Source organism: Eptatretus burgeri, chromosome 13, assembly GCF_056783735.1.
Source record: "Eptatretus burgeri isolate ZD-2024b chromosome 13, Ebu_testis_v1, whole genome shotgun sequence".
NCBI lineage: Eukaryota > Metazoa > Chordata > Myxini > Myxiniformes > Myxinidae > Eptatretus > Eptatretus burgeri.
The window spans coordinates 82,834,528-82,844,082 of record NC_140973.1 but is presented as its reverse complement, the minus strand read 5'-3'; the positions used below and the strand labels follow the sequence as shown (position 1 = coordinate 82,844,082).

General features: G+C 43.6%; 1 protein-coding gene across 3 annotated transcripts in view; it reads right to left on the bottom strand.

Moving 5' to 3' along the window:
• Positions 1-73: 73 nt before the first annotated feature.
• LOC147014919 (glutamate receptor-interacting protein 1-like) overlaps positions 74-9,555 on the bottom strand; it is a 91,364-nt gene continuing 81,882 nt past the window's right edge. The window contains exon 24 of one of the 3 annotated variants that reach the window (XM_085853388.1): positions 74-1,498. The gene's annotated coding sequence lies outside the window, so the exon portion shown is untranslated. The remainder of the gene's footprint in view (positions 1,499-9,555) is intronic. The other 2 variants (XM_085853390.1, XM_085853389.1) reach the window with 2 other exon arrangements.

Here is a 9,555-nt window from a genome sequence, read left to right as displayed (position 1 = left end):
AGGATGATTACTTATGAGACGCGTTTACGGTTGTTTTTCATTCACATAAATTGATTGTGCCGTGAAAAGAAAGTTCGTCGAAATCTTTTCCTTTTAATGTGCTAATAATTGCAACATTGCACGTATAAGGTTACCACAGGCAAAATACAAAAATATATTACCGTCAAAAATAATAAATGCTTGTCAGACTTGGCAGGAATATTACTTGAACATAAGGAATTACAGAACATAAGAAACACAAAGAAACATGAATAAAAGGAGCAATCCCATTGAAAAAAAAAACAAAAAAAAAAGAAACTTGGCTCGGAAACATTTCACAGTCACAGGAGATGATATAACGGTTGACAAAACGAGAGTTGTGTTTACGTAAATGAAATATTTTTAGTTTAACTTTGATTTAAAAAGCCTTCAGTTTAACTTTGATAAAGGGTGGCAATGCAAAGTGCTCTGTAAATCGCAGTCGAGAACAAATGGCGAAACAAAAATGGAGTAAAAACCCCAAAAGTGTTAAAACCAGAGAGTTGGTGTCAAAGCCACCCAATGCTCGCCTGTTTATACATTTATCGTTTTTAAAAGACGTCTAATAATATTTTTTTTATAAAGCATTGCAGTGAAGTCTGATCCGAATAATTTTAAAGCAATATATGTATTTGTATATTGTTATCAGTAAAAAATAGTGTAGTAGATAAAAACATTAGAAAGGAAATAACTTGCACCAAAAACTTTAACATTTTCACGCTCACGCCGGGGGTAGCGCTATAGCTCTCTGTTCTTCGAACAGGCGAGCTAAAAATGGAAAGTACCGTTTCACAGGCATGGTGCCGGATGAACCGATATTGTGACGTGCCTTGTAAGCCTTTACGGCTCTATAGACGTGTTGGATGTTGGTTTGATGACCTCTCAAGAGAATCGAGAAATGAAGGAAATGTCCTGTTGCAGAAATCCATCTTTTTGAAGGTTGTGTTTGAAATTACTTTTTCCCGACCTTGAGCGGAATTGCTTGCGAGTTGCTTACAATGTCCACTGAAATCACAAATGTGGTTTTTCTAAGCACCATTCTGTAATATCTCCATGAAAAAAAAACAAAAACATTCAGGGTATCTCACATTGTTTGTCACAAAACAAATTTGGAATTCTTAATTTGATTTAAAAACAAAACAAAAATCTTGTTTCCAGCAAAGTCAACGTTCGATCACCCATCAAATCAATTCCAATCATTGTGTCGTCTTTTCCTGATCAAATTGCAAACGCTTCTTTGCTCCGACTCTCACAACACTTAGCTCCAAACGATGAACGTCTGTCGAGCGGACTCCAGGATGTGGTCTGAGATGCTTGGTGATCGCAGCTGGCAAACGCATTTCTGCTGACCACCAAGTGAAGCACGTCTCCTGAGGAGGTGACGAGTGGAATGAGCAAATTGCAGTCAAAGCTCTGCACCTGCACTCCATTCACCTGGCAAGGGCAGGGTCCATCTGAATTCAGTGCCTAAAATCTCCTCCTGGGATGGAGGAATAAAGTCCATTGCAATCAGGTGAAAAGGAGACTTGGTGAAACATTTGCAACGAAAACGAAATTTGTCACACCCTGACACTCTCAATCGGTTGGGAAACTTTTGCTTGGCACTCAAATGTACTTCAAGACAGACATCGAGGAAAAGAAAGCAAGTTGAAGACCTGCAGATAAGCGTGCATTCTACAGCGTAAATTTCAAACAATTGTTTCCTGTAAATAAACATAAGGTCAATTAGCAATTTCTTGATGAGCGAATGAAGACGTTTCACAGTGAAAATGTACATCCAAAAAGATTGAGATGAGGAAGAAAAGCACTCGCATTCTGTGTTAATACTAGTGACAGTCATGATGTAAAACACACACACACACACACACACACACACACACACACACACACACACACACACACACACACACACACACACACACACACACACACACACACACACACACACACACACACACACACACACACACACACACACACACACACACACACACACACACACACACACACACACACACACACACACACACACTCGCAAATACAACCCGTCGCTTTGATGATGGGTATATTAAGGGGGGGAGGTGAAGAGAGAAAGGAGGTGGTGGGGAGATGGAGCAGTGAGGAGGGGGAGAGGATGAAGGGTGGAGGAGTGAGGAGGGGTTGAGGAAGTGGGGAAGAGTGAGTGGGGGTTGGGTGGGAAGGTATGGAGAGCAGGTGGGAGCGAAGAGGAGGGGTGGGGGAGGGAGAAAGGAAAGGAGGAGGGGGTTTTGGAGGAGGTAAGTGTGAGGGGAGGGGTGCTGGGCTTGCATTTTGAAGGGTGAGGGGTTCTCGACTTGCTTTTGGTAGTGGGACTTGTGGAGAAGGGGTGGGAATATTGTACGGGTAGGGCGGTACGATATTGTACAATACAATTGTACGTGAAAGCAGCACGTTAACACAGCACATGGAGACCGCCCAGAGATGTCCATTGGGGATGGAAAGGAGAGGGGTTTTTGGAGGAGGTAAGCGTGAGGGGCAGGGTAGGGAAGGCAGTGTGAGGGGCAGGGTAGGGCGATACGATTTGCCCAAACAGCAACATTTTATTTTTTTAACTGCTGGGTTCCATATAAAACCAGGAGCATTTAAAAGCCACACTATCTACCTGGCAAAGGCAATGCTCATGCAACGACACATGCACCCTCCAGTCGGCTCGCTATGAATAAGATTTGTATGCTACATTGGGCAAGCCGTTTTAAATTAAAAACGAAACTGAAACATCTGTAAATGAGAAGAATAAATAAATGAAAAATCAAATGCAGGTGAGCGACCTGAGACAATGGCTTCGTATGCTTACACAATATGTAATCATCCCGCACGAGTGTGTGTATGTATGTGCGTAAAACACACACACACACACACACACACACACACACACACACACACACACACACACACACACACACACACACACACACACACACACACACACACACACACACACACTACATAAAACGACAAACACAAAGATTTACCTTGAAATCGAGATGTTTGAAAGAGGAATTCAAGTGCGAAATTCAATTCAAAAATATATCAAGGCACAGAACACAAAATGGTCATCTTTGCTTCTCACCGCTCGAAATAACATGGAAGAACTCCGAACACGAAGTTGATGGACGATATTTAGTATTTACCCTTGCCGAGGCAGGAGGGTACTGTGTTTGAGTCCCTTTGTTACTTGGTGAAAAATTATTTTCGCTCTGTTGGTCTGTAACGTCTGTCTCTGTGTCTGTCACACGATTTCTGGCCACAGCTTTCAATCAATCGTTCTGAAATTTTTTGTGTGTGTAGGTGAGCACCCAACGACAGCAAGACTACATTTTGATGAAGATCCGAATCCAGATCTGGTTATGAGTGTTATTCAATTTTTAACTGATTCTTCACCATTGGGAGATAGGACTAAAAACGAGATTGCATGATATCTCAAAAAGTTGTGCACAGATTCGGATGAAACTTGGTGGACATGTTAGGTGTGCGACATGGACGAATTGATTCAATTTTTGTGAAAATCCTGATCCGGACACTAGAAGTTTTTTAAGTGATTCTTCACCATTGAGAGATGGGACAAAAACTATGTATGGCATGATATCTCAAAAAGTTGTGGACGAGTTATGACAAAATTCGGTGGATGAATTGGTTTTGTGACAAGAACAAGCCGATTCGATTTTGGTTAATGTCTGGATTCAGATCCGACCAATCAGTGGGATATAAAATGTAGACTGTTCAACCTGGCGGAGGTATGTGCTCTACCGAGTGCTGTTCCGTTTCACCAGGTTGTCACTCCATGAGTGATGTTTTTTCATTTGCTTGTTTGTCCACACAGAACTTTTTTGTTTTTCTCCAACAACACTTGTCAGATTGAGATGAAATTTTCACTATAGGTGTGACTACTCATGTAGAATGTTTTGATGATAATTATGACATCATAGGTCATGTGGTGTTGCAGCCATGTTGGAAAAACGGGAAAAAAACTTTGGACCTCTATCTGAAACCGTGCCAAGGAAAAAATTGAAACTTGGCACATGGTAAGTACTCATGGGGAATAAATGTGATTTGTTTGATGACATCACAGGTGCCTTCGTTATGACGTCATAATTGTATATGTAGAACATGCCATCTGATCAGTACGAACATTTTTGAGGGTCATCTTGGGATAAAATGGTCCACAGAGGAAAAAAAATTGTTGATGCCATTGGTCACATGATTTGGCAGCCATATTGTTTAAAAAAAAAAAAACATTCAAAATCTTCTCTGAAGTAGCTGAACATATCAAGTTGAAACTTAACATGCATGACTGCCTATCCATGAGGAAGAAAAAGGTTCACACATATGATGACATAGGTCACATGGTTTGGCAGCCATATTGAATTTACCCTATAACCTACAAAAATCGTCTCGAATTGCTGGACAGATCGAAGGGAAACCACATAAATGTTCCCCAAGCCATGGGTGTACAAGTTTGTTGAGGAATAATTGTTAGGTCGCATGGTTTGGTAGCCACATTAGATTGAAGAAAGATATTAAATAATGTTTTCTCTGGAACCACTTAATCAATTGGTGTGAAACTTCAGATTTATGATCTAGTGGTGACTGGGAATACAAGTTTTAAATTTCAACTTGATCGGATGCATGGTCTGGCAGCCAGAATTATTAAAATTTTTGATATGGGCTTTTTTTTTTGGATTTTTTTTTTTAAATTAGGTTCACTTGGCTGTGCCTGGATAGGTTTGAGGGCAGAGGAGTAGCACCAGCACCCAGAGCATTCAGTCTTTAAACCGACGAGGTCAACAATTGACCGTATCCTTGCCATTCGGGTCTTCAACGAACGCAGACAAGAGCTTCAGCAGGACTGCTTGCAGCTCTTGTTGATCTCTGCAACATTCAATTCAGTGAATCGGGATGCTCTCTGGAGGATTCTTAGTCTTCGTGGTGTGCCACCAAAACTGATCAATCTGATGTCTGAACTATACTCTGGTATTGAGAGTGCTGTGAGATGTGGTGGTACCATCTCTAACTTATTTCCAGTTATTATTGGAGTTTGTCAGGGGTGTGTACTGGCCCCCACACATTTCAGCGCTTGTATGGACTGGATTCAGGGGAGGATGTTGGAGATATCAAGCTGTGGTACATCATTTGGGAATGTCAAGATCTCTGACCTTGATTTCACAGATGCAGTCATCTTTGCGGATACGCTGGATATCCTTGTGGGGGCCCTCGGGGCACTGGGTGGGAAGTCGGAGTCACTCGTCAGCCTGCCAAGACCCTTGGAAACAGTAGTGATGGCATCGCTCGTTGATCTTTGGCCAATGGGTTCAAATGTAAGACCGTACCATGCATGGGGTCTCAGAACCATCCGGTGGCCAACCCGATTTTTGACCTTCAAGGTCAAATTTTCAAGGTCAAAGGTCAGATGGGTGCAAAAAAAATTTCCCCCAAAAACATGTCCAGAATAATGTGTTCTATCATTTAAAAGCCTTAAAGAATCAAAAAAAAAACATAACATTCATTTCAGTATTTTACCATTTATTGACTAAATTTATAAGAAAACATGAAGAAATCTGAACCAAAAATGTTGAATATCTCCATAATGGTTGAAATGACAGAAAACGCATGAAAAGTCTTTACAAACCAGTTTCAATACCCTGATTCTGGTTGGTAAACTCCTTGATCATCAACATACACCCATTTTGCATTATTTGAGTATATTTTCAGATTTAGGCTACTTGCATCTGATCTTGAAATATTGACGGACATTCCATCGTGCTGAAAGATACCATTTCAGTCCAGTACTAGTGCTGTATTTCACTCACCATGGTAACTCTTGGTATAGTACGGTAAGTAATTCTTATAAGAAATGTTCAAAAACGAGAATAAATTGTGTTTTGGCTGTATTCATTTGGAGAAATTTCAAAGGTAGATCTAAGCTGCCCAAGCATTTTAAGCTAACGCGTCAGCTTTAAATGAGATTAAGAATTATTAAAAACCTGAAAACTGGCTTATGTAACCACATATTACAACATTGAAGATTAGAGCTATATTGAATGTGGATTTAGACATCCATTTTCATAGCATGCACAAACGGGCATGCACCCACACGCAGATGTACGGCACTGTTTTTTACACCCGCAAGATATCAATGCTTGACAACTGAGGTACGGAGGGTTTTCTTATCCACATCACCTGTAACTGGCCATCATCATTTTCCTTCCACGCCCCAGTAGATGCTGGCATGGGAAGTTCCATCTCAGTCTTGTCTGCTTGAAGCCACACCTTTGTTTGGAAATTTGCTCTTTTCAAGTGAAGTTCCAATGCATCTGTTGTTGGTGGGAGCATTTCCAGTGCTTTTTTGCCTTTCTGAAATACTTCAAGCCTGGCAGTGTCACATCCTTTGGTAAAACTTGGAGTTTTGTAGACACGACACACAAACTGTTCAATATCAGCAATAGCTCCATCTCGCCCAACACCATTTTTTTTTTTTTGTATACCTTGGTCGAGGCTCGTATGAGAGCTAACACACAACTCACAGCAAGGAGGCATGAGACAAGAGGGGCGGGAGTGGAAGGGACAAAACAGTGGGGAACAGACACATTAGGTGAACTGTGGAAGGGAGAGGGATGGGGATGGGACGGGGAACATGGCGAAGAGAAGATGGACATTTCAGGGACTTTCAGGAAGGAAAGTAGGAGAAATGAAGGAAGTGGGCTTGGGTGGATTATCGGGGGTAGAAAAGATCAAGGATTTGGATGGGGGAAGATAAGAGGTGGTGGTGAACAGCTGTTTTGAAAGCCTGGAGGGAAGAATGGGAAAGAATAGAGTGAGGAAGTTTATTCCAAAGGCGGGAAAAAAGAGGAATGAAAGAGTGAAGATGAGCAGTGATTCGTGATTTTGGTAGTTTTACCAGAAGGGGGTTGTTGGCGGACCTTGAGCGCCCTGTGGAAATGTGGTGGGGACAAATCGCAGAGAGAGCAGGGGGGGCAAGGCTGGAGAGGAGTCGGTAGAAGACAGAAAGACCACCGACCAACCTGCGGTGATTGAGTGAGAGGACCAAAGACTCAGCTTCATTGCGGGAGATGCCGATGATCTTAAATGCCCTGGTTTCGACAGCGTGAAGCCAAGAAAGGTGGGAGGCAGGAGCACCAGCCCAGAGGGGAGAGCAGTACTCCATCAGGCTACGGACAAAAGCTTTGTAAGTGGTCAGGAGCTCAAGAGGGCCGAGGAAGGACTTAGCACGACGGAGGATTCCCAGTCGGCGACTGGCTTTTGAGGCGAGGTTGGAAATGTGACTTTCCCAGGAAAGGTCATGGCAGATAGTGAGACCAAGAAGCTTGAAAGAAAAGACTTCTTCCAGAGGATTGTTGAGAAAGTGGATGGGGGGGTTTTGTAAACGGTCCTTTCGAAGAGACATAGTGAGAGTGTGAGATTTGTCTGGATTGAAAGACATGTTCCACGTGTTGGACCAGTTTGTGATTTTATCCAGATCTGCAGTGAGTGAAGAAGCTGCTGCTTGCCGGTCTGAGGGATGACAGATGGTACGGCAGAGGGTGGAGTCGTCGGCAAAGAGAAATAGAGGATTTTCCAGAGAGTCCGAGAGATCATTGATGAAAACCAGAAAAAGAACAGGGCCCAGAACGCTACCTTGAGGAACTCCAGCCTGCACAGGAAGAGGGGATGAAAGAACTCCATTTAGGGCCACACGTTGACTGCGACAGGAGAGGAAGTCTGCGAGCCATGAGTGGAGATGGCCTTGAATACCATGGGAAGACAGTTTGGTGAGTAGGGCAGGGTGCCAGACTGTGTCAAAAGCACGTGATATGTCCAGGGATACGGCTCGGATTTCCTGTCTGGCATTGAGGACCTCCATCCATTGATGGGAGAGCAGAAGCAGCATATCCAGGGTAGAGTGACCTGGTCTGAAACCAAATTGATGATTGGAAATCAAGCCATTGGAGAAGAGGAAGGATTTCATATCTGAGGCGATGATGGATTCCATCACCTTGCTGATGATTGGGAGAAGGCTGATTGGTCTATAGTTATAGGGATCTGTTTTTGCACCTTTTTGTGCAGGGCAGTGATGTTAGCAGATTTCCAAGCAGATGGCAGATGACCTTGGGCAAATGAGAGGGTGAATAGAACAGAGAGAGGGTGAGCAAGAGCAGAAGAGCAGGCTTTGAGGACACGTGGGCTGATGCCGTCTGGACCGGTTGCAGAATCTGACTCGAGGTTTGAAAGCAAGCTCTCCACCTTGTCAGGAGAAAAGGATACAGAGTCCAGGGACAGTTGGGTGCGACTGGGTAAAGTGGGTAGAGATAGTGATGGGTTTAGGACACAACATTTAGCTGCAAACACCGAGTTTAAACATTCAGCTTTATCACGTGTGGAATCAGCAGTGCGGCCATTTGAGGTAAGGGAGGGGATGGAGGGGGAACATACACCAGAAACAGATTTGATTAAACGCCACCAGGATTTTGAGGAGGGAGAGAGGTATGAGAGTTCAGACTTGAGATGAGAAAGATGTTGTTTTCTGGCTCTCCTGAGGGTAGATACACACTTGTTCCGAGCTTTGTGGAAAGAACTGAGATTGCCCTCAGTTGGGTTTGCTTTCCATGAGGCAAAGGCAAGTTGTTTCAGGACAACTGCCTCGCCACAAGCTTCAGTAAACCAAGGGCGGGAGGAAGGGTAAGACAACTGAACACGAGAGGGGATAAATCTGTGCATGAGGGAGAGCAAGTTTCTTTGAAAGAATTCCCAGGATGAGTTGATGTTTGAGAAAGTAGTGATAGGAGACCAGTCTGTAAGTTTGATGGCTGCTCGGAGACCCTGCCAGTCGGCTTGAGTGAAATGCCAGACTCGACGGTGGTGAGGTGGTTCTCTGATAACAGCCAGAGAGATGTCCACTTTAACAAGGACGTGGTCAGAAGAACCAATTGGAGCGAAGGAAGAGCAGCAGATATTGTCAGGGAAATTTGTCAAAATCAGATCCAGAAGAGATGGAGTACCATTGGTTGAGATCCGGAATGTAACCGGAACACCATGCAGAAGTTCTGGATGCTGTACGTACACCTGCCAACATGTCTTCTTTCCGTTGCCCGCAAATGATGACACCGTGTCGCATCCAGTCAGGGAATGGAAACCGAGGATATTGCTTATCACATTTCGAGGAAAGGTCTGTGCTATAGCATTTATGTGGTAGAGTTTGGTTGATTTGCTTGTTCCACTCTTCATCCACACATCTGCTGACAGGTCTCCAAGGAAAAAAAGGAGCAGGAGGAGGACGTCTGTATCCCTGCATTGTACATTGACCGACCAGCAGTAAAAGACAGCAACGGTGCAGTCAAGGAGGGAAGGGTAGGGGCCCAGAGCAAAATGAGGCTTGGGCCCTTTTACCCAATACACATGACCTAGAACTCAAGACGTAGGGTTTCATCATCCTTCACACGTTATCAGCAATCCCAACCATAGGCATTATGATTTCTGACCGGCGTACGCCTAGATCGCCTATAA